We start from the raw sequence: 25,064 nt of genomic DNA, 5'->3' as shown, positions 1-25,064 counted from the left end.
GGGACGAATAACGGACACAAATGCCATAAAAAACGGTGCTAAAATTTCCGAAAACGACAGAAAAGTGAATCGGAAGGTGTAGATAACACGATGATGCAAGTGGACTGCTAAAATGTGCAATACCCCATCAGAAAATGCCTTTTGTATCCGGCGAGGCGAGTACACAACAGCGGCTAAAATGGCGGCGCAGTGTTAGCCAGAAGAGGTGAGCACTCTCGAGCTCTCAGGCAGCGTGATTTTGAGCTATTCAGCGCCAGACGGCCAAAACGGGAGACGGTAAGAGAGCTGCGAAGACATGGCTGTAATGAAACCGGTGTGTAGCAAGCACTAGAATTTATTAATAGTGTGGAAAAGTCTGGAAAGCTCCATTGAGAAATTTGCATAGCCGGCGGTCATGTACTACAATTAATTATCATAAGACTTTGGATGCGGAAAACCGCTGGGTCGGACACTACTAGCTGCGCAATAACGTACGGTGTACATTGCCAAATACTACCGATTGCCAATTGAGCTGTTCAATGCGAGACTAGAAGGAATCTGTGTATAGCCTGAAAATTCAAGATGGCGGCGCGCACATATTGGTGAAAAGCAGAGCACATAGAGTATCTAACAGATAAATAACGTAGTGCTGTTGAGGAAAATCTACATAGTGCATCATTGCGGGAGGCGATACAGCGCTTCTTAAACAAGTCCCAGCCGAGGAGAAGCAGACACGGGACAAACAGCGACGCTGTAAACATGATTGCATCAAAAAGGCGCGAATCGAGGCAGTACACATATACTCAGCCCCGGTTGCAGTTGCCGCCATTGCAGAGGTGACGACGGTACAAGGTGCATAAAAACTACGCGATAAACTAACGCACGGAGACACGGAGGGAGTGAGAGGAAGCACCCCGGACAACACAGCTGTATTGTGTAATGCATTGAACAGCCGCAATGATATCTTGAAAGTTGCATAACAGAGACAACAGTAGTACGATTAATGAAGAGAAACTGAAGTGGAGCATTAAAGACCTGGTGGTGTGCACTAACAGCTGGGTGTTTAAAACAGCACATAACGCACCCTCTACATAAGATCAAGTGTGGGAGATAAGGTGGTGACTGTGATTACCGCTCAAAGAAGATGGGGAAGCCAGAAAAGGTACAAACAAAGCTACCATTCGACCAAAAAAAGGCCACCATGGGAGCCACGCCACCACCAGATGTAGATATGGAGGCAGATGCGGAGGCACAAAACACTATGGAGACGACGCTCAGAGCCATCCATAAAACCTTGCAAGATGTGCATAGTAAACTAGACTCCATCATGCAAAGAGTCGGTAATATGGCTGCGAAAGTCAACAAACACGGGGAGCGTCTGGAGGAAGCAGAGACAAGGCTATCGGCGGTGGAAGATGAATCCCATGCAAGGACGCAGAAATGCATAGAGATGGACAGAGTCCTAGAAGTCATTAAAAACAAGTCTGAGGTGTTGGAGGCGAGGTCCCGAAGAAATAATATACGCATAGCGGGGGTTCCAGAGTCTACCAACACAGGAAAGATGGAAACCTATGTAGAGGAACTGCTAAAATCGATCTTCGGAGCCGACCAGCTGTCCATGGTGTTTATCGTTGAACGAGCGCACAGGACACTTGCGCCTAAGCCGAAGCTGGGTGCCCCTCCATGCCCAATCGTGGCACGTCTGCTCAATTACAGAGATCGAGACATAATACTGAAGATGGCAAGAGAAAAACAAGCAATTGAAAACCAGGGTAATAAGCTGCAATTCTACCCGGACTTCACCATCAATGTACAGATGGCGTGAAAAGAATTCGCATCAGCAAAACAGAAATTTAGAGAAATGGACATCACATATGCAATCCTATACCCAGCGAGGTTGAAAATCACAAAAGACGGAAAATCAGTGATATGTCAAACTCCTAAAGAAGCAAATGACTATATTAAAAAAGGGTCAAAGGAGAAGAGAACAACGACGTCAGGAGCAAAATCAAGACCCGGATTAAAGCAATGAAATCAAACACACTCGAACCACAACATCAGAAGAGCTCAATATGATGTGAAGAGGGTAATGGTCGATCATACGTACTGCATCAAATGGACGATGGAGAACAAACTCACAGAAAAGAAACTGTAACACGGATGGCTAACAGATAAGTTGAACACTATTTAACCGACAATGTGTAAAAAAGATGGTATAAGGAAAAATTGGGTGGTTGTCGGTTGGGTGTAATGCAACCAATACCTGAGGTGCTAGAGCGGTGTAAGAATACACAGCGCACAGACTATGGCGGGACAGCTGAAATAACTTGTTCTGGTACATTGCCCATAACTGTGGAGTATAAGAGGTCACAAACAAACTGAATACTGTCAGACATCAAAAATAATTGTTTGTGTATTAAGGGCAGCTTGCCGGGAGGATACTGTGCTGGTGCCAGATAGGATGTGATGTATTGCACGAGAGATTAGAGGTGAGAACACATGGCACTACTAAAGTGTATATTCAAAAATGGGGTAGCACAAACAACGAATAGTGTGTACTGCTGTACCTACACTATACACACCACTCTGGCCACATCCACTATGTTGGATGCAGTCGTGTGACCTGAGCGGTTCCCCCTATGGGGTCCCCCCCACTATGGTACATTGTTAAATTTCGTTACACTCACGGTATGGCTTTGGCATGATTGGGGTGCTGAAGTGGGTGGGGGGATGTGGGGGGAGTTGAGGAAAGTTGGATTACAGAACTGTATTTGAGAAACACTGCCAGACTCCAGATGAATCACAACTTGCTCACTATATGCTGTGGACTAAATACGTCAATAACTATGACCAAGACTGTTCTTACCAATATGCAACTGCTAATTTTACTGTATAGATATGATGATAGATAGGCATGTTAACAGTTTGAGATTATTGTCCTGGAATGTACGTGGCTTGAACAACCCCAAAAAAATGTAACAAGTAATGGCATATTTAACGTGATTGCATGTGGACATAGCATATCTCCAAGAAACGCACTTAGACCCGCGTACACAAACGCGCATTGGGAAACGATGGGCTGACACTACTTATAGCGCTACCTACTCTTCTTATTCTAGAGGGGTAATCATATTGATACATCGTGGATTACAGTTCAAAATGGAACTAACACATACAGACAGTGAAGCGAGATATATCATTGTCACTGGCATACTGAGAGGACATAGGATTACCCTTTTAAATATCTATGCCCCAAATATAGACAACCCAAAATTTTATACAACGATTTGGACAAAGCAAGTGGACCATCCGGAAACACCGATAATATGGGGCGGAGACTTTAACATGGCACTGAATGAGAAAGTCGATAGATCCACAAACTCAAAGGAGACACACCACAAGGCATTACACACATTACATGACATAATGATAGATAAACAACTAGTAGACTTGTGGTGCATAAAAAATCTGAAAAACAAGAGGCCACACACACAACAGCTGCTTTTAACAGCTGGTCTAGAATAGATTACTGGATTGGATCGCAGGAAGTGTTACGATGGATGGAGGAGATAGAACACCTCCCACAGACACTATCCGACCATAACCCGGTGCTGCTAGCGCTTACTCTGCCTAACTATATACCCCCTCCGTTCAGCTGGTGATTTAATGGGAAAGCCCTACAGGACGAATGTTATAGAAACACATTCTGTACAGCAATAGCGGAATATTTTGAAATAAATGAAGGCACAACGAAAGATGCTGGAATACTGTGGGAGGCTTTCAAAGCCACAATCAGAGGGGTCTGTATTAGCACAAGTGCGGGCATATTGAAAGACCTGAGGCAGCAGTTGGTGACAAAAGAAGCTAAAATTAGGAAACTAGAATTGGAATACACTGAGACGCAGGATCCTACCATCCTGGGTGCAATTAGGATAAAATTGTCGGAATATCAAAAATTAGCAGAAGCAGAACTTACATACGTGCACAAACGACAGGTAGTGCGAAGATATGGAGAAGCGGGGAGACCGGGCGCGACGCTAGCAGCTAAAATATGTGGGCAGAAACCACTACAAGTGGTAGAGGCGTTAAAGGACAGACATGGGGAGCGGAGATGTGACACGGCAGGTATATTAGAAGCATTCCGACATACATTTGGTACAATATACGAAGCAGAGAAGATCGCTACAGCAGACGAAATAGATCAATACTGTGATACAATAGCACTGGCATGGTTATCGGATGCACAGAGACAATACCTGTCCCACCCGGTGACAGTAGAAGCGATGGTGGCTGAGATAATAAAGACACTACCAAATGGCAAAGCGCCAGGTCCGGACGGATTCACTGGCAAATTTTATAAGGCGTTTGTGGATCTGCTGGCCCCACACATAGTGGCTATGCTGGGTGATGCACATGAGAAGGGTGTACTACCAGCCTCCTTGAGAGAAGCCATGATTATAGCACTATTGAAGCCGGACAAAGACCCAGAGACATGTGACTCTTACCGGCTACTATCTCTAATTAACGTAGATTCCAAAATATTATCTAAAATATTAGCAACAAGACTGCAAGTTTTAATGATGAGACTGATCCTCCCTGACCAAGCAGGGTTTATACCCACAAGATCGACATCCCACAACACAAGAACCCTGTTTGCCTTAGCACACTACTTATCCCCGGGAACGAAGGCTGCAGCGGTACTAGTAGACGCAGCAAAGACGTTTGACACCATTGCCTGGACATATCTGAACGTCATACTGCGGAGAATGGGGTTCCCACTAATGTTCCTGCAGTGGATGGCGCTCCTCTATACTAAACCTACAGCGAGAATTAGAATCAACAAATATATTTCAGAACCAATAAGAATAGGAAGGGGCACGCGGCAGGGGTGCCCACTGTCGCCCCTGTTGTTTGCCATAGCTATAGAACCGCTAGCATGTAAAATCAGACAGGAATATAAACACTCTGCACTCCAATTCCCCCAAAGACCACTTCACATCTCACTATATGCCGACGATGCGATACTATATGTAAAAGACTCAAAAGACAATTTGAATCTGCTGCTAAGGAATTCGTTAAATTTGGTTATCACTCTGGACTAAACATAAACTGGACGAAATCCACGATTATACCCCTCACTGACAGCACTCTTCCCTTCCACCTACACTACCCTCTAGACTGGCAAACAGACCCAGTGCGGTATCTAGGGGTCTGGTTCCACAGGGACCCTGAGGAAGTGATTTGCACAAATTATGCAGAGTATTAGATGGACTGGAAAGGAAAATAGATATATGGATACAATTGCCATTGCCTATGGCGGACAGAATAGCCATAGTGAAAATGATGCTGCTGCCAAAGCTGCTTTATCTCTTCAATAATATTCCGATAAAACCACCGAAACCAGTGTTTCAGGAGATAAGATCGCTCACATTGAAATTGATTTGGGTGGGTAAAGCAGCCAGAATAAACCTCCACACACTAACTGTCAGGTCCATGCCGGGCTCCATTAAGAGACCTCTTTCCATCCCTACGCTCAAAAGAAGATTTACTGCATTGCAACCATTTCCACTCTGGGGCTCCATCCAGAAATTAGTTCATGTCCGCAGTCAGAGGGAGGATTAGTTGCGCTTCCTGATTGTGCCACCGAGTGGTAGGGTTAGCGTTCTAGTCCTTCCTATTCAGTCCGCCATTTCCTTATCCCGCGCGTTCTATGTGGCGCACTTCAACTGTTCTATTCAGGCAGTTCGACGCCCTGATTTTGGCTCCCGTCAAATCACTGCGTAATTCCAGGTTTTGCCCGAATTCCAGTCAGAATCTTTAGAGACTTTAGTTCGGGGCATTGGGAGCTTGTTTCGCTCCAGTTCCAGACTTATTCCTGCATTCCGAAATCAGCCGCAGCTCCGCTTTTCCAGTGTTCGGCAGAGTCAGCTCAATTCTTGAAAGCGGCATTCTTCTGTGGACAATTCCAGTTGGCAAGTGATTCTTCCGCATCTCCTCAGTCCATCGCGGTAAGAATATTCTTTCCTCAAAGACTTCTTGTGGCGCATTCTCTGTCCTGTGCAATTGGGTTTCTTCAGCGCCAGAGTTTCCATGGTCTGGAAGAGTAGTTTGGTTTCCGAATAGAACTGTATATTTGAAAGGTCAACTATTGAGCTTCAGAAAAGACTCTTCAGAGATTCAGCCTATGTTGTGAAGTATAGACTTTTATCAACAGTCCAGCGTCAGTGTGATTCAACAAGTAAATGAGAGTATATATTATATGCATATGGTAATACTGTTGTCTACCACCTCTACTCATCTCATCTCAACCATTCACCTATTGACACTAACATCAACAAGAGTCCTCAATTTCCCACAAGAACCTTTACGGGCTCTGCAAGAGAGCGGCAATTTCCACACTGAATCAGGTATGAGAGAAGTGAGCTGAGAGAGTGAGTGGGTGGTGTTTTTCCCAAAATAGGTTTGAACGTTAGTAATGATCTGTTAACTGTTTCAGGTGCTCTCCAGCTGCTCATCCCAGAGGTAGTGACGAAGACACCGGTGTGGAAGTCTCTCTTTGTTGTTTGTTATCCACTTCCCCTTTCCCTTCCATTCCTGGGCTTGGAGCAATCCGGGTGCAGGGGTGATTGGGAATTTGGAAATAATCATCCTAGAAGCCTTGGTCACTCGCTCCCACGGAAACCAGGACAATTCAGGTACTGCTTCTGACACTAACATTACCTTACGCCAAAGGAGGATTTAAAGTCCCTGATTTCCTACTGTATTACCTATGTGCGCAAGCACAATATGCACATTACTAGTTTCACCCTACTCCATACATCACACATGTAGCAGTGGAAGAAGGTGACGCCCTCCCTATACCATTAAATGCAGTTTTATCGCACATGCGACCAGCATTACATAAAAAAAGACATAAATACAGTAGATGCTACATCGGCAGCGTGGCAGGTAATAGCGCGAAAAGTGGGTAAAGAGCCGATATACACACCAGAGCTGCCGCTTCATTGTCACTCTGCCCTTTCGGATACACAAGAAAAAGTAGGTATGGACCTACTTAAACAAGTGGGACTGGACACAATAGGGGATTTGTATCAGGAGGGGACAGTAAAGACATTGAAAGACCTGGAATATATACAAAATCAATCATTGTTATTTAAATTTACGTACTATAGGTTACAGCGTGCACTGAAAGCACACTACCATACCTACCCTGCTGAACAGGAAACCCTGAAGACATTGCAAATGCTCATCACGTCAGCTAACCCCAAACATCTGGTCTCTAGACTGTACACTTCATTGCAGACTGAAATAGGAGACACAGCTACCACAGCGATTCAAAAATGGGATGTATGCTTGGAGACACCTCTATCGGAGGTAGAGTGGTGTGTGGCTGGCATGATCACGGGTATATTACCACCAAATGGGATCCTAAAACTTATACATATTAGATACTTACATCAGACGTACTACACGGCCCAAAGGCTACACAAATATGGACTACGTGAAGACTCGAAATGCCAAAGGTACGGGATGGATGATGCAGATTTCGCACACATGGCATGGTATTGTGGGGAGGTGGCTCGGTTTTGACTGAGATGCTGAGCAAAATGGTGGGGATTGAGATCCACTGCAATATGCGGACATGTCTCCTCAATATACTACAGAATGTTAAAGTGAGAAAACGTAAATTTTGTGTACTAGCACTACTACTAGCTAAACGAATTGTAGCGATTTGTTGGGAGGGTAAGAAAACACCACGAATAAAGCAATGGGTAAGCGATATGATATACTGTAAGGACAATCTCAAGTTGTATGAAGAAGAGTTGCCACTGCGAGCAATGCCTAAGGACTGTTGCGTGCTTATCTAGGTTCCTGATCGATACTGTGACCTTATGCCCCTATTCGGCTATAAATCCATTTATTCCCTATATTGGCATAACCGTTCAAGTGCGATTTTCTGAAAAGTCATCTCTGGCCTCACACGAACAGAGCCACATTCCAGCATGACTCTCTGCTACTTCCTTTGCGACCAATTAGTGCAATGACAGAGCAGCAGTCACTATCTGATATTCCTAGATAACACTCCGAGTTCTTCAACAAGATAAAAACTTAGCAAACCTGGAAATCCCCGCTTGCTATGTTTTGATTAGTAATGGAACTCTAATGAGCAACTGATAACTGTCACTTCCTAGTGACATCTTTAATTGACGTCTTATGTCCAGCAAACTTGCGTCAAACCCGGCACCTGTCAGGTATAACTATTACCAACGTTGCCTTAAGCAATGAGAGCTGTGAGCTGATGCTGGCTGCCTGCAAGACCCCGTGTTGGTAAATCTAGCACTCTGTCGCTGCAGCCTGCTATCCTGTGGTGGTGAAGCTGCTGATTACCATTATCGCCGCTACAGCGCGAACTATGGTGCAGTACGCTTAAGGAGCTGAACAGCCGTCCTCTGCGAAGACATCCAGCAGATTCCAGCTGCCCGCGGACGCTGTCCCCCCTCCTTCCTCGACGCGCTGAAGAGAGCCGCTGCCTTTCTCGTGCAGAGAAATCCAGTCCCGGCGCTTCCGGTTTACCCTCGCGGGTGACTGGGATATCGAGAGAGACCCCTGAAGGAGATACCAATCCTCCATCATTCTATTCAGAGGTATGGTGTTGACTAAACCCTTAGACGAGAATTCTTGAAACAAACCTTGGCAAAACCAACTTAACTTAAGCTACTTACTTACTCCCCTTTTCACGTGTTAGGCTTAGGTCAGGCACACTGGGGTAGGCTTAGTTAGAAGCACCAGTTGAGTATGTTTTCCTAATGTATATATGACTGTATATATGTTTTATTACTTTTAACCATTGTATGGCTAAGAAACCATATCAATGCTTTTACAGTTCTATTTCGCAATACTTATCTTACTGTACGTACTTTTTATAATAACAATTATTGCAATTGTGGCAATACATTTCTCTTGTACGAGAAGAAAGACTGTTCAATAAATGTTAACCTTTATTGATACACGCCCGTCTCTCTGTTCTCTACATCTCGTGAAAGTAAACTGCACTAGACTGACTGAGTGAAATACATGTCTATTGTTTCACACGACCCTAGAGATTGACTCTTGATCTGAGGAGCAAAGTTGTCATGTTGCACGGTTGTTGGAAAACTGAATCCCTTCTTGTCTGTGCCAAGGAAGCTGATCACTTCCCATGCAGAGAAGAAAGTTTCCAGTGACCTCTGAGCTACTTGGTAACACAACCCAATTAAGTTTAGCATAGTCAGTGGAGGCCTGGAATATCTGCAGTTCCACGTCGATACTACTGTTTATGTTATTCCAATGCGCAGGGCCTAGTGGGAAACTAGGAACTACACTACATGGCGCCCAACGTTTGGTAAGGCGATAAACTAACGTAAGACTTATAGAGTAACTCAGTCGTGCATATTTCACAGACCCCTTTCTCCCGTAAAAACTCCAATAGACGTCTGGAGTGGGTGAAAGGTTAAAATCCGCCCGACCTTAGTAGGAAGAGATTCCTATGTAAAGCTCCGGTTTATTCAACGTTGAAGGATACAGTGTTCCAAAATATTGTGCACCTAATCTTTGTCTCCTTGGAGACCTACTCTGCAAACCTGCATTTTTTTTTCAAAAAAAAATGTCAGTAGAAACCAACGGAACCTCTGGGGCCGCAGTAGATGCGACTCAGCAAGGTCCCGAACAAGCAGACCCGGATGCTATTATCATCCCGGTCCACTTAAGAAGATCTATAACTTTAAAACTTATAGAAAACGGACTGACACCTCAGGGTGGTACAGTAATTTTCGTGATAGAGGCTCACGAGTATCGGCAGACCGAGGTATTCTATTCATGGATAAACTTTCCAGCGGCAAACGCTGCAACACAAGAGTTTCACTATTACAAAATAGAGGAACCTCCGGGAGAGTACGCTCCTTTCGAGGAGATTGAAATCCCACTTAAATTTCAAGAGCACCTGCTCTGGTTTAATGGCGCCCTAAAACACAATAATCACATAACTAGGCTCGGTCCTCTAGGGAGACCAGGAGCAACGTGGCCGGTTCTAGCCAGCTACACACCACACTCTGACATTGCAAGAATATCAAGAGAAGAGCTGTTAGCACAGCTAAACACATTAATAAAAATACATAGGCAATTAGTCCAATATGTAATGCGGACTGCAACAGTCCAGCCAGCTGTTAATTCACACCAGCTGACACCTCATCAGGGGAACACAAATAAAATTACACCACAGAACATACAGTCATGTCTTGGTAAAACACCCGTAAAACGGGAACAAATTCCTTTCTGGTTAGCACAGAAAATCACTCAAATAGAGGCAGTATTTCCTGATACTACCCCTATTGAGAAACACAGAATCTTGACCATCTGCCTTCCTATGGGAATCGCACCACACGTGGAGGACTGTGACACTTGGGGTACAGTCTTTGCTTCCATCTACACAAAAACACACGGTGTTCCGTCTATGGCGGTAATACCTGAAGTGCTAAAACAGATTCAAAATGAATTCGGTCCAGAGCCCGCTTTAAATCTGGGTATGAAATTACTGAAAGATTTCAAGCAGGTCACAGCTATATTATTAGCCAACGTAAAGGGAGAAGCAGCATCTGTGGCGATTCGCCAGAAGTTGAGGGAAACAGATATAAAAGATCCTGTTGAGCTTGCAAAAATCATAGAAAAATGCTATGAAGAATTAGGTAGAGACAGCTTGGGTGGAAAACCAGTTAAGCCCCAACTGCTCGAAAATCCTGAAAAATTATTTATTAAAAATAATTTAAACACTCCTAAAAAGAGCTGGGATGGAAATAAACAGTCCACTCCCAAGGAAAAAGTTTTCCAGACCAGAGGAAGGTCTCCTCGACGGAGGGAAAGAACTCCGACTCGAGAACGCCAGTCTCCCCAGAGGGAGCCCTCTGAGAAAAGATATAACCTTAGAAATAGGGATAATCTGAAAAAACCTGATAGATATCAAAGTATTGATACACGTCCCTCTCGATCTCTTCCACAGAATTCGTAAAGAAGAGGACGGTCAGACCCAGGAGAGCACACCAAGTCCAAAGACAAGGATCCTGCTCAGAGTAAAAAATCTCAATTTCAGAAAAAGAAGGTAGCCAGTATTAGAGTAATCAACCATGCCGAGAATACTGAGGACACAGTTGAAAAACGGGGAGTGGGCATTGACAATGTTGGACAGTGCAGCAGAAATCAGTATAGCGCGCAAGATCTTGATGAGTCATCTGGAGACAGTGGACACGAATGAGTACATTCAGGTTGAAACTGCCGACACCAGACTTAGCGAGCCCCATAAAATATACGAAATAACATTGCGTATGGAGGGTGATAAGACTAGGAAAATTAAGGGTCTATTTTGGGATAAGCTCTCAAAAGGCTATGATATTCTGTTAGCTGAAAAAGATTGGCCCCCGGAGTTTGTCAGGGAGTGCCCTCGTGGCGAAGAAGTAATTATGCCTGCCTTCTCGAATCACATACCGATTCACAAAAAATATACATATGCAAGGAAATGGGCAGTAGCCCAGGCACCTGCATTATATAAAAATCATGTAGGATGGGATGAGGACTCTCCTCCTCACAAAATCCAACTAAAAAGTGAACCAACTGCCCAACGGCAGTATCCCATAAAGCAAGAAGCTAAAAAACAGGTCAGGGAGATCTTAGATCAACTTGAATACCAGGGGGTGATTGAAACATGCACCTCTCAAATGAACAATCCTTTGTTTCCTGTCTCCAAGCCAGACAATTCATATCGTCTAGTTTTGGGCTACAGACATCTTAATACATGTTGCAAAACCTTTGCAGTACAAAACTCGCATAGTGCAGCCCTAATGAATAACATAGTTAGGAAAAAATATAAAACGACATTAGACATATCTAATGGTTTCTTTTGTCAAAACATTGCACCAGAAAGCAGATATTTGACCGCTTTCTCTGCATTTGGGTCGCAGAAAAAATTCTGTCGACTCCCACAGGGGTTCAAGAACAGCCCAGGACTATTCTCAGCTAGGGTAACAGAGTTACTACAAATTTATGATGATGAAGCATTATCTTACGTAGATGATATTTATCTCACAGAAGACGACTTGGATACTCACTTGAAAAGAGTGAACACCATTATACTTGGGTTCGCAGCAGAGGGTTACAAATTCAACTTTAAAAAGTCCCGAATTGCCCATCTGACAGTACTGTTTTTAGGGTACGAATTATCAAGTGAAGGGAAAAGCCTAGCGGACAACTTCTTAGAGAAGTGCGCTGTACTCCAAGCTCCAAAAACGCTGAAGAATTTACAATCCATTCTAGGTTTTCTGAATTTCGGAAGAACTTACATCCTAAATTACGCAGAGAGGGTTAAACCTCTCTACGAACTAATTAAACCTGATTTTAAACAAATCAATTGGACTCAAAAACACACAGAAATTTTGAGATCACTGCAAACAGACATGTTAGCAAAAACAAAATTAGATACACGTGACAACACACGTGATCTTGTAATCCGAGTCATCCCAGGAAGATGCGGATTCACATACCTAACCTCTAATGAGGGAGAAAAGGTACCAATAGCTTACAAATCACATTTGTACACAAAGGCTGAAATAAAATTCAGTTCAACGGAGAAAATTCTAACTGCGGTTCAGACTGCTGTAGCGAAAGAAAGGCCCCTAGCACAAGGTAAACGAATAATAATCGTAACACCCATACCGGCTTTAGAAGCGGTAACTAAAGCAAGCATTCCTAATGCTAAAGCTTTGCATCCGAGATGGATTCAGTGGGTTAATTCTCTTGCCGCAACAGACGTAGTTTACGAATTTGATCCTAACTTAAAAACACAGGAATTTTTACAATATGAATACGAATGTCCTCTGCCAATTGAAATCCTGCCTCTCGAAGAATACGGAAGTATTATATATACTGACGGATCAGCACAACCCGCAGTTGGGGGTAAGCAAGCTTACAGTGCTGCGTGCGCGATTGTTAAAGGTCGCTGGCACAAAGGAAAATTTAGACCATTGGTCACTAAAACACAATCTCTAGGAGATTGCTCGGCTCAACGAGCTGAATTAGTAGCATTTAAGATGGCGCTAGAAAATACCGATCGCGAATTCCCCACACTAATAGTGTGCGATTCTTTTTATTGCGTACAATCTTATAATGAATACTTGCAGAATTGGGTGGAAAATGGTTTCAAAGATGCAAAAGGTGGCACAATCAAGCATAAAATGCTTTGGGAACAGGTAGTTCTTCTACAGAAAGAACTACAGAAGACTCACGTGATACATACACTGAGTCATCAACGTGATGGCGTTCACGTTGCAGGGAATTCATTGGCTGATGAAGCCGCGAAGGCAGCTGTGCAAACGGCTTCCGTAGCTGCGATAACTCGGTCACAAACAAAAATAGACAGCGATATTCTACAAGCTGTCAGTACGTCAGTAAAAAATGATAAGAAAACACTCCCAAAAGGCTTTCCTAAAAAGTACTTGTACTTAATGGATACAAATAATGTTCCTTTTGCTCGAATCCCTGGAGTGGGGGATAGAGTAATTCCAAACAGGGAACACAGACTAGGACTAATCAAAGCGGCACACGAAGGGCTTGCTTCTGCACACGCTGGCGTTTCCGCAACAGTATCACTATTAAAACAGAGATATTGGTGGCCTCGCTTGAGAATACAAACTAAAAAGTATGTATTAGAATGTGACATATGCCAAAGGATAAAAGTATCAACAGTGAAACGACCAGCGCAGACTCCCCTTCTCATCTCGGATAAACCATTTGCATGCGTTTACCTGGACCACTGTGGTCCCCTACAAAGGGACGGTAACTATAGATATATCATGGTAGCAGTGGATTCCTGTACGAGGTTCATATGGATGTGGCCCCAGCGCTCGGCTGACGCTAGAACGGTTATAAAAGATTTGCGAGTCTTTATCGGCACATACGCAATTACCACGTTCCATTCTGACCAGGGTCCTGCTTTCAGCTCTCGAGCCTACAAGGAGGCCATGGCCAGCATGGGAATTGGGTTGCGGTATTCTTGTCCGTCGCATCCCGAAGGGAATAGTGTGGTAGAAAGAAAAAACCGTGACATAAAGCAATCTATAACAGCGAAGGTATTAGGTTCAGGCGCTGGGTGGGTCAAACATTTAATAAGTGTCCAGACTAGTCTTAACAACATGCCAAGAAATTCTCTAAAAGGTTTCAGCCCATACGAACTATTGTTCGGAATTAGAATGCGCGTTCAGGACCTCGATAGTCAGATGTCAGTGGTACAAGAAGAAACAAAGCACTTTGATGTAAAGGATCGTTTGGCTGTCTTACAGGAACTGAATGAAACAAGAAAATCATTAAGCAACATAAAGTTAAAGCAACAGCCAAGTACCACTGACGAGGCACCACCCGCAACAGCCCCAGCAAGGCCTGTCTGGATTCCAAAGATTGGGGATCTAGTCAGAGAAAAGATTGCGGTTAAGAAGGAATTTGGGCCTTCTTACAGAAAAGCAGTACCTGTCTTAGCAGTCACCGGAACAAGATCAGTTGTGCTACCGCCCCTTGCTGGTAAAAAGGAGAACAGAGTTGTGTCTATCGATCTGGTAAAACCACAAGCATGTGGCCTATAATCAACAGTAGGCCCAGTGGACTCCCAAGAAACAACAGAATACCCAAACTTGCAACAATCCAAGAGGTTCAAACTGAAAGACTAATCACATTCGATCAGCCTGCAGTGCACAATGAAGGACTATGCAATAAAGCCATGGAACTCGTGCCTCTTGAAACACAGATTGAAACAGTTCGTCAAGAAACAACACCAGTCTACAATGATGTGGCATCAGAAAGTGCTACCGAGAGACAGATTGAAAGAACAATCCCATCAATTGACAGAACTGCCTCTGGTTATTTCATCAACTTCGACAACTTCTCTGAAGATTTAAATGACCCCGAAGTAATGCCAGAAACAAAAAAGTCTTTTAATGAAAAAGCAACAGAACTCTTTCATCAACTGAAGGAAATCTACCTTGTTTCCCCTTGGCTAGAGTTCTGGTTCGGTCTAGGTGTATTTTTCCTCCTGCTTTGGCTCATCATGGTACTGTGTTTGGGAAAATTCATTGAAGGAAAATATATTACAATGGACACAGCAAGTCAGAACATCAACCTAGTCCTGAAACCACACAAATCATCCCACGTGAAGAAAAGAGAACTGTCAACAGTAAATGTCACAGCAATTCCAATACCTGGTGGGGTAGTATGGGAGAAAACAGACTATGAGATATATGGTCCGGTCGAAATCCTGAAGTATCCTCATCAACTAAAGGTTTCCTTAAGTGACTTTGTGACACCGAGTACATTCTCTGATGATTGGGACTTTAACAGTATTAATGACATGATGTCTGATTTAGTAATGTCAGCTAGATTCACAGAACATGATTATTTACAAGGTTCATCTAGTTATGAGCAATTATTCTGTTACACCCACTATGGGGATCACTACTTGCATAAATCTTCACAGCCTAGAAATGTTTTTATGTATAATCAATGGGAACATTGTTCTACACCACCTAAAAGCAGTTCTAAAGCATTTTTTGAGAAATTCAAATACTTCTCAGGGTTTAACACCAGTGATGCAGAAACGTTTTATTATAAACTGTTAGAGAAAACAGGAATGAAAACAATGCTGACAAATTCTAAATTGATATATTCAGAAGCATTTTATGACAAAATGATGACATTTGGTTTTGATTATTGGAAAAATAATATTGAAACAAAAACAATTTGGGGTACAAAAGATTGGCAGGTGCAAGGCATAGAAGCACTATTTAGAACCTGCATGATACCAGAACAAATGTTGTTTTTAAATGACACAATACACCAAACATCTTGTCTTGGCCTAGCTAAGAACAAAGAACTTAAAACACCGTCTATACCAAAGCCAATAGCTGAGAATACAACCACAGATATTGAGTTAGACGTGTCACAAATTTTACATTTCAACAGAACACATCCTGATTGGAAAAAGTGGTTAATCTGGCCTACAGACACAAATAGCTGTCAAGATAGATTCCTGAATAAAACACAGGGTTTCAAAATGACCAGATTAGACTCAAGATACTCCCAGAGACAACATCCAGGGATTATAACCACATACAGTGTAGGGAAGCTCTGCCTTGAATGGCTAACATCATCCACACTGGCTGAAATTAAGCAACACTTGTCTTTACTAAAAGATGGTGCTGATTTGCGCGATTTCATTTTTGGACCACGCAAACAGCGTCAAAAGCGTTTCATAGCGACCAGTATCTATGCTGCTTACAACGAGGCTTGGAAAGTAAAGCAAATTGAAACTGCTGAAAAAATACGAGAAATTGATCGCATTAATTTGGAGAAATCACTTTCTGTGGTAGACAATGGGTTAACGACTCTGTCTTCCAGAATATATTCGTTGGACAATATTGTATCCTCTGCCTTTGATGTGATAGACAGAGATTTGCTAATGTTACAACATGGCCAGTCTCAATTACGCTCTATTATAGAACTAGGCTGGACGCTGCAAAACCTTCGTTCAGGCTATGTGCCTTGGCGTTTAATCAACACAACGTCATTATTTACCAGTTTTAACCTTACTGATAAACAGATCAGTTTGGCACAGAAAGGAGCAGACTATACAATCCTGAGCATCGAAAGACTCGAGAGATTACCATTGACAATGTCAGAGAGTCCTGTCATTGAATGGATAATACACGGAATTATCACAATTCCGATAACAACTTTCCGCTTTAAAAAGTGCCTTGAGTACATACCTGCTGGCCAGTATGAACAATTGGGTAAAGGATATGTAAAATCCGAATGGAAATTACCATACACTCATTCTTACTATAGTGACAGCGACAAAAATGTATTTCTTAGTGGTGAGAACTGTAAACATTCACTAAGCGGTATACTTTTGTGTCAGGGTATTAATTTACATGGAGCATGTGATGGGAATTCAAACAACCTTTCATGCCACCAGCTAGTCACACCTGCAACTCAGATAGAGCCCTTCTTTATGCAACTCGCGAACGGGAGTTACATTCTTAGAACGGATCACAGGTGTTGTGGCCTCGCGCCAGGGACAAGTTATCTAGTACATGTTACGTCCAGGGTCAAATGCTGTATGCAAGCATTGTTCCCGAGCGGGCCTCCAGACATAGTGACTCCCCTCTGGCCTCGTCTGAATCTCTATTCTATACGAATTGATACATTAAGCAAAATGAAATCTGTGCTTTTACAGACAACAGTGCCTATAACGTCATCTAAAGAGACGTATGATCTTCTAGTCGCAAGGACGGCTACTGAAGTCCATGACCTTTTATCAACAAATTGCCCCGTGCATTTCGTAGAAATATTCAGCCAACTCCTTAACATGTCTAGTGCAACAAGCATCCCAGGCATATTTAAGACAGTCTTAACGGGACTGCTAACACCATTCCAGGCAATTTTGGGAATCTTTCCTAATTTTGTGCACTCCATTTTTGGCGGCATACCACTATTTTTGGGACTCGTCGCAGGGATTCTATTTTTGACCCTCCTGCTACGTTATGGCAAGCCTCGGCTCAGACATAGCTCCCATGGGAATGGAAGAAACAATCCTAGCAATGCGCTACAGGGACAGGATAACTGACGTCCTCGGATTGGCCAGGCTGAGAGATCTAAACATGACCTGGTTCCTTTCATTCAGACCGATATGGCAAAATTGCATTTTACCTGTGCTACGGTGTATGCTTTGCGGCGATGAATGCGTGTTGGACATCTGTCTTTCACTTCCATCAGCAGTACCAATGGACGTCGATACTTTGCTCAGTCCAATAACGGCTCACGCATTGTGTTGTCCCCAGCGGCTACCAATCCTGATGACGGCATTTGTGGAGACTCCTGTACTACAGCCAAGTGGTAACAGTGGAGCGAGTGACAAAAGCAACATCATCCAGGTACAACGTGCTGTGAGCATTGCTGGTCCTGCCTTCGATGACAGCAATCATTCTCACACCTGCCAAGTTTCAGCGCTATCTAATTTGGTTGAACTATCACCTGAATTTGTAGACCAATTCTTTGAGAGCCTGTCTGATACGATGTTCTCACCCGTAGAGAAACAATAACTTTGAGAAGCTTTCCGACACACAGCGTTCCCATGAACTCTGAATTCGGCCTTCAGTTTTGATCAACAGAAACTGCCAGGAGCTTTGGAAATCTATTTTCTTTGAATTGGACAATTTTTCTAATATTGACCTTTTTTTTTGGCACGAACAATTCTTTGCTTAACATAAAAACTATTCTTAGAGAACAGAAGCTTCACACTTCTATTTCTAAACACATCTAGAGACATAACAACATAACACCAGCCTCTAGCGCACATGTTATTACAATGCATTTTTATGTGATGATTTATCTCGCATTTCTTCTGTCAGAGATACTTCATGTGTAATTCTCTATGCATAATCGTTCATTGATTTCATATGCAATAATTTTTGAATGATTACTATGCTTTAAAAAACGTACAGTACCTAAATTCCATGTATTACAAGTACGCCTATTTCGAATGCATTTATGTATTTTGGGGTGGGCAATGTTACACATGCATCTAATTGCTTAGTTTTAGTAATTTTGATGGACATTAACCCGTGGAGTGGGTGTTGCGTGCTTATCTAGGTTCCTGATCGATACTGTGACCTTATGCCCCTATTCGGCTATAAATCCATTTATTCCCTATATTGGCATAACCGTTCAAGTGCGATTTTCTGAAAAGTCATCTCTGGCCTCACACGAACAGAGCCACATTCCAGCATGACTCTCTGCTACTTCCTTTGCGACCAATTAGTGCAATGACAGAGCAGCAGTCACTATCTGATATTCCTAGATAACACTCCGAGTTCTTCAACAAGATAAAAACTTAGCAAACCTGGAAATCCCCGCTTGCTATGTTTTGATTAGTAATGGAACTCTAATGAGCAACTGATAACTGTCACTTCCTAGTGACATCTTTAATTGACGTCTTATGTCCAGCAAACTTGCGTCAAACCCGGCACCTGTCAGGTATAAATATTACCAACGTTGCCTTAAGCAATGAGAGCTGTGAGCTGATGCTGGCTGCCTGCAAGACCCCGTGTTGGTAAATCTAGCACTCTGTCGCTGCAGCCTGCTATCCTGTGGTGGTGAAGCTGCTGATTACCATTATCGCCGCTACAGCGCGAACTATGGTGCAGTACGCTTAAGGAGCTGAACAGCCGTCCTCTGCGAAGACATCCAGCAGATTCCAGCTGCCCGCGGACGCTGTCCCCCCTCCTTCCTCGATGCGCTGAAGAGAGCCGCTGCCTTTCTCGTGCAGAGAAATCCAGTCCCGGCGCTTCCGGTTTACCCTCGCGGGTGACTGGGATATCGAGAGAGACCCCTGAAGGAGATACCAATCCTCCATCATTCTATTCAGAGGTATGGTGTTGACTAAACCCTTAGACGAGAATTCTTGAAACAAACCTTGGCAAAACCAACTTAACTTAAGCTACTTACTTACTCCCCTTTTCACGTGTTAGGCTTAGGTCAGGCACACTGGGGTAGGCTTAGTTAGAAGCACCAGTTGAGTATGTTAGCCTAATGTATATATGACTGTATATATGTTTTATTACTTTTAACCATTGTATGGCTAAGAAACCATATCAATGCTTTTACAGTTCTATTTCGCAATACTTATCTTACTGTACGTACTTTTTATAATAACAATTATTGCAATTGTGGCAATACATTTCTCTTGTACGAGAAGAAAGACTGTTCAATAAATGTTAACCTTTATTGATACACGCCCGTCTCTCTGTTCTCTACATCTCGTGAAAGTAAACTGCACTAGACTGACTGAGTGAAATACATGTCTATTGTTTCACACGACCCTAGAGATTGACTCTTGATCTGAGGAGCAAAGTTGTCATGTTGCACGGTTGTTGGAAAACTGAATCCCTTCTTGTCTGTGCCAAGGAAGCTGATCACTTCCCATGCAGAGAAGAAAGTTTCCAGTGACCTCTGAGCTAGTTGGTAACACAACCCAATTAAGTTTAGCATAGTCAGTGGAGGCCTGGAATATCTGCAGTTCCACGTCGATACTACTGTTTATGTTATTCCAATGCGCAGGGCCTAGTGGGAAACTAGGAACTACACTACAGGACTACTGGCACTATATAGTGGACTATCTATCAGGACAAGAAGAACAGTCGGAGTAAAAACTGTTGTAAATTGTGTTGGACAAGGCGTGCTATGTCTGAAATGCAATGTACTAATGGATATGGAGTGTTGTAATGCAGTTCAGTTGTATGTAGCCTGTCTGCCAAATGTTGGACATTATATGTCCTATGTTATTTCTCATGAAATACCAATAAATAAAAGTTTTAAAAAAATATATTTGTGACACAGACTCAGGTTATTTTTATTTACTACTGTCTGCACTCTGCAGGTGGGAAAGCTGACTACATAATCATCTTAATTTTTCTATTATGGGGGGCACTGGCCATCCTTACTGTTACATCAAGGCCAGGGTAACTGCTCAATTTCACATTCAGCCTGCCTACTGCAACAAGGCAGATGATATCTTATCCAAATGATCATTGCTTATATATATGTATGGGACGACACAAGGTACTTTGTTTTGATTGTATGTGTAACCGTTTAGTAACCACTCCATTTAGCAGGGTGGCAGGCTGAAACAGTCAAAAATAAATTCCCATAGTTAGTGAGTGGGCATCAGAGTCGGAGGGAGGCACTTGATAACATACATACACAAAATATATACTGTGCTTGCAAGCTACTGTGAGTCAAGGGAGTATTCTGAACATACAACTTTCATTCTCCTTGGCTTTGCTTGCTACTCTGGCATGGTTCCTTTTACATTCTCTTCAAAGACTCTTCATCCAGTGAAAGTCTTCACCTATGCTATGAATATGATGTGATGCATACCATCCAGTCATCATCCATTCAAATAAACATATCTATCATTCTTTTTAACCTCTCAACAAACCGTAGTTTGTTTTAACAACAACAAACATTTTTTTTAAACCACCAGCCATGCGTCCTTCCTTCCTTGCTTGCCTTTGAGGTCGACCCATCAAACACCCAGGAGAATTGTTGCTCTCACCCATACAGTTTCATCCACCCAGGCAGGCATATTTTCTTCTTTCACCTTCCACCCATCCTTCAACCACCCATGCATCTGATTCCTTCCTATCAGCCACATATGCATGCATCCCACGTGGCACGTATTCTTCTCTGCCAGTCATATATATTTAGATCTTGCCCATCCTTCTTCCTTCCATCCTTCTTTCCCTTTTCATTCAACACATCCATCAAGGTCGTCTGACTCTTAGTCTTCTCAATAAAACGTTCCCAGCTGAGTTGAAGTCAGATTGAAGAGGCCATTAATTACTCAACTACTCCCACCGCTAATGCTATTTCTCGCCTCTAATTCTAAGTACAGGGTGTCTTCTTCTTTAACCGTTCTTCACAACAACTTAGTCTTCCTCAACATACAGTGTACACCCTTGCATCGAGAGTGTAACTTTTGTCAATAAGTAAGGAATATAAGTACAATTTACCAGCACCCGCAACTGCTGCTGCCTCACTCACCCCTGTGACAGCTGCCCCATCCATTGTTCCCTCCTGGCTGGCGTCGCCTGCCCTGCCGCTGGCCCTGGCACCGGTGGTCGGTACACCTAGAAAAAACATTACACATGTTTTAGATGCCATATAGGCCTTCCCTTGTTTATTCTTTTTCACTAGCGAATAAATAATTAAAATACATATATATTCCACATATATCACTAGTACAAACCGGGTACTAGAGTGGAGAGTAGACACTAGTAGAAGTATGTCCTATCCTAACAAAAATAGCAAAATATCTGGTTGAGCATTTTGTTGGTGGGAATTGTCAAAGCCTATCAGGATTAGGAAGACTAGGAGAGGGAAACCCAAAAGACTGGACTCAGTGGCTAGAGATATTGGTAAATCTGAGTTTTTAAACCTTTTCAATAAAAATAAAGACTGACCAACTGGGAAAGCTTGTTACAGACAGACTGATAATATAGTAGTAGTGCTAAGCGCCAGATCAGAGGCAGTTAGAGGCAGGGATAACACACATTTAGAAACAGATTGTCTAGATTGAAGAAGATTTGGTAAAATAGAATTAGGAAATGTAAATAATAGTTTGGACAAAATAAGGTGCAGTAAAAGTTAGGGAAATATAATAATTAATGTTAATAGGAGGAAGACTTACTGGGGACAGCAGCAGAGCCCTCGGTAGAGGAGCGGTCCTGGTCCTGGCCCTGGTGTTCTTTTCCAGCTGCTCCGCCGACTCCAACCCCATCTTCATGCCCCTGGATGCTGCTCATGTAAGATACAATAAAGAAAGAGACGAACATTGATGATTGGTGTGAAACAAATAAAATATTTAAAAACGCTCCAAATACATTTTTTTAAACAATAATTGCAATAAAATTGACCTATCTAATCTGATCGACTTTAAGTGATTTGCAGTCCGTCTAATCATTATTTATGAACAATAATCCAATGTTCAATTCGGATTCCGGAATACTACGCCTAAGTACCACCTGACCTTGCCTACCTATTCAGATGGGGCAATTGTTCACTTACTCTGCATTTCCATTGATTTTAGTCCTCAAAAATGCATAGATTGAGGACACATGCATACATTTTTGCATACACCAAATTGTTGTTTGGTTGCTGCTGATATTCTGCTAAGCCTATTACTCACTCACTAAACAAACAATAAAAGGTTTCACTAAGGACTGGAGTAAGCAGCACTCAGCAGCACGTGACATGAGTCACATGACAGAGGATGCGTCACCGCCACGTCACACAAACTGCCTAAAAGTTACCAACTAATACTAAGTAACTAAGTAACTAAACTAACTATCCACACACTCTTACAGACAGAAGGACAAAGGAAAGAGTCTCCCTAGCATTACCTAATTTAAGTTTTCTAAAGTAAAGTCTTACATAATCAGCCCTAGGGAACGCAAAGTTGCAAACACATAAGATTAGTAGAGCCGAGCACCTGTGTCTAGAAGAATAACAATCACTAAAAATGTTTAAACTTAATTTACCTGCAATGTAAGCAGCAGCATTCTTGCTATTCAGAAAAAATTATATTCGCAATAACCGTAACACAGAAAACAGAACACACACTAGTATTAGCTACTCACTAAGCTCCACAACCTCGACACCGAGCAGGTCCAGCAAGTCCTGCTCCCGGTCCAAAATGTCTGACCACCTGTGGGTCAGCTGGGTATGGGTGTACCGGACCTCAGAGCAGTGAAACCCTGCCTAGTGCACCCTCGCCCACTGGCGGTGACGCTCCTGGGTTGCGTACCCAGAGCCAGGACTGCTGCCACCTGAAAAGGTCAAGGGGAGGTGGTGCTGCACAAAAAAAAATGTGGGCGGCCACCTCCTCCTCGCTGAATAGGGACGGGTCATGCACCTCTGCAGGGTGTAGTCTGCCACAAGGCATGCGGCTCTTGGGCGCAGGCTTGCCCTTGTAGCCGGTTCCCTTTCCCTTAGCCATGGTTCTTGGGTAGGCGGGACGGAAAAGTAAAATGTTGCAGGAAAAAGTAAAAGAAGGAAGTAATACAAAACTGTGCAAAAGTTTTAAAAAATGCAGTCAAACTAGAAATGAAACACAAAATATAGAATTAGGGACAGGGAGGGATTTATAATAAACAAAAAAGATCAGAAAAACAGGATTGAAAAGATTGGAGAGGGATAGGAAAACCGGCCCCAGAACCATGCAAACAATAGGAAAACAAGATGGCCACGCCCATTGGCGATTGCATGGTGTCAAAACGTCCAAAAAATCTCGTGAGCACAACGGGAGCATATGCAAGACAATGCAAGCATGCGGAAATAAGCAACTCCACATGCTCGTGTAGCAATGCGTAGTGTCGCAGATTTTTCATAGAACTTGCCGTATCCTATCGTACCGGGTCTGCGCAAACTTCACCCAAGGTTACTGCAAAGTCCCTGGACTAACTGGGGACTCATATATCACTTTCAATGAAGGCAACACAGTCCCTATTGCATACAAATCTCATTTGTACACAAACGCTGAAATGCGTTTTGCTCCAACTGAGAAAATGCTCACAGCGGTACAGACTTCTGTAGTGAGAGAGAGCACTGGCACAGTGGAAACGCATATTTGTTGTGACCCCAGTACTGACCTTGTCGTGGGGCTGAGCCTTACATTCACACAGTGTTAAGTTGACATGAGCTTATTAGAAGTTTAAACGCCATTTTTCCTTTCTGCTGCCTTTTGCACACGGCACACACTTTATTAAATGTTTAGAGTTTAGTAGAGTGTTTTGCTTCACAAGAGAATAACATGTTTTTTTCTATATTAGCAGCCTTGCTTGGTAAGCTTAGTCTGAACAGTGAGTGCTGAGGCCTTCAAGGTTATTTCAACACAGTGGTTGCTGTTCGAACCGATCAGCGCGTACGTTCTAGACAACACCTATGCAGTTGTAGCCACCTCTGAGATTGGCGCGTTTTAATAATGCACTGCGTAGGCATAATTGAACACACTTGGAGAACATTCGTATGCTGAGAGCTTGTGCAGAATTTGATGTGATCCACTTCTCCTAAATACCAGAGGTATGGAGCCGTCTTTGTAATCTCAAGAGACCTTCTGTAGATATAAAATAATCTACTAGCAAGGGAGGGTGAAATATAGGTATATTTTAAACCTGTTTCCATTTAGCATTATAACATACTTTCTCCCTTTGTGTTTTATGGAATAGTAACTATGCTGACAATCTTGTTTCTGATAATATGTCTGCTTCTATTAGCTAAGATGCTGCGCATAAGAACACGGCGCCAGAAATAAATATTTCAAACTTGCACGTGTCTTTTTTTCTCCCTGTTTTGGACTGGTATGAAAGTATAACGAGAGAGTGTTCATGTTTTCCACGTTGCCTGAGGTAACCTAAGTCGCATGTTCTGGATTGTCTAATCATTGGTATTTTGGAAGAGCC

Source organism: Lissotriton vulgaris, chromosome 3_1, assembly GCF_964263255.1.
Source record: "Lissotriton vulgaris chromosome 3_1, aLisVul1.2, whole genome shotgun sequence".
Classification (NCBI taxonomy): domain Eukaryota; kingdom Metazoa; phylum Chordata; class Amphibia; order Caudata; family Salamandridae; genus Lissotriton; species Lissotriton vulgaris.
The sequence above is the reverse complement of the archived record's forward strand: the minus strand, read 5'-3'. Positions refer to the sequence as shown.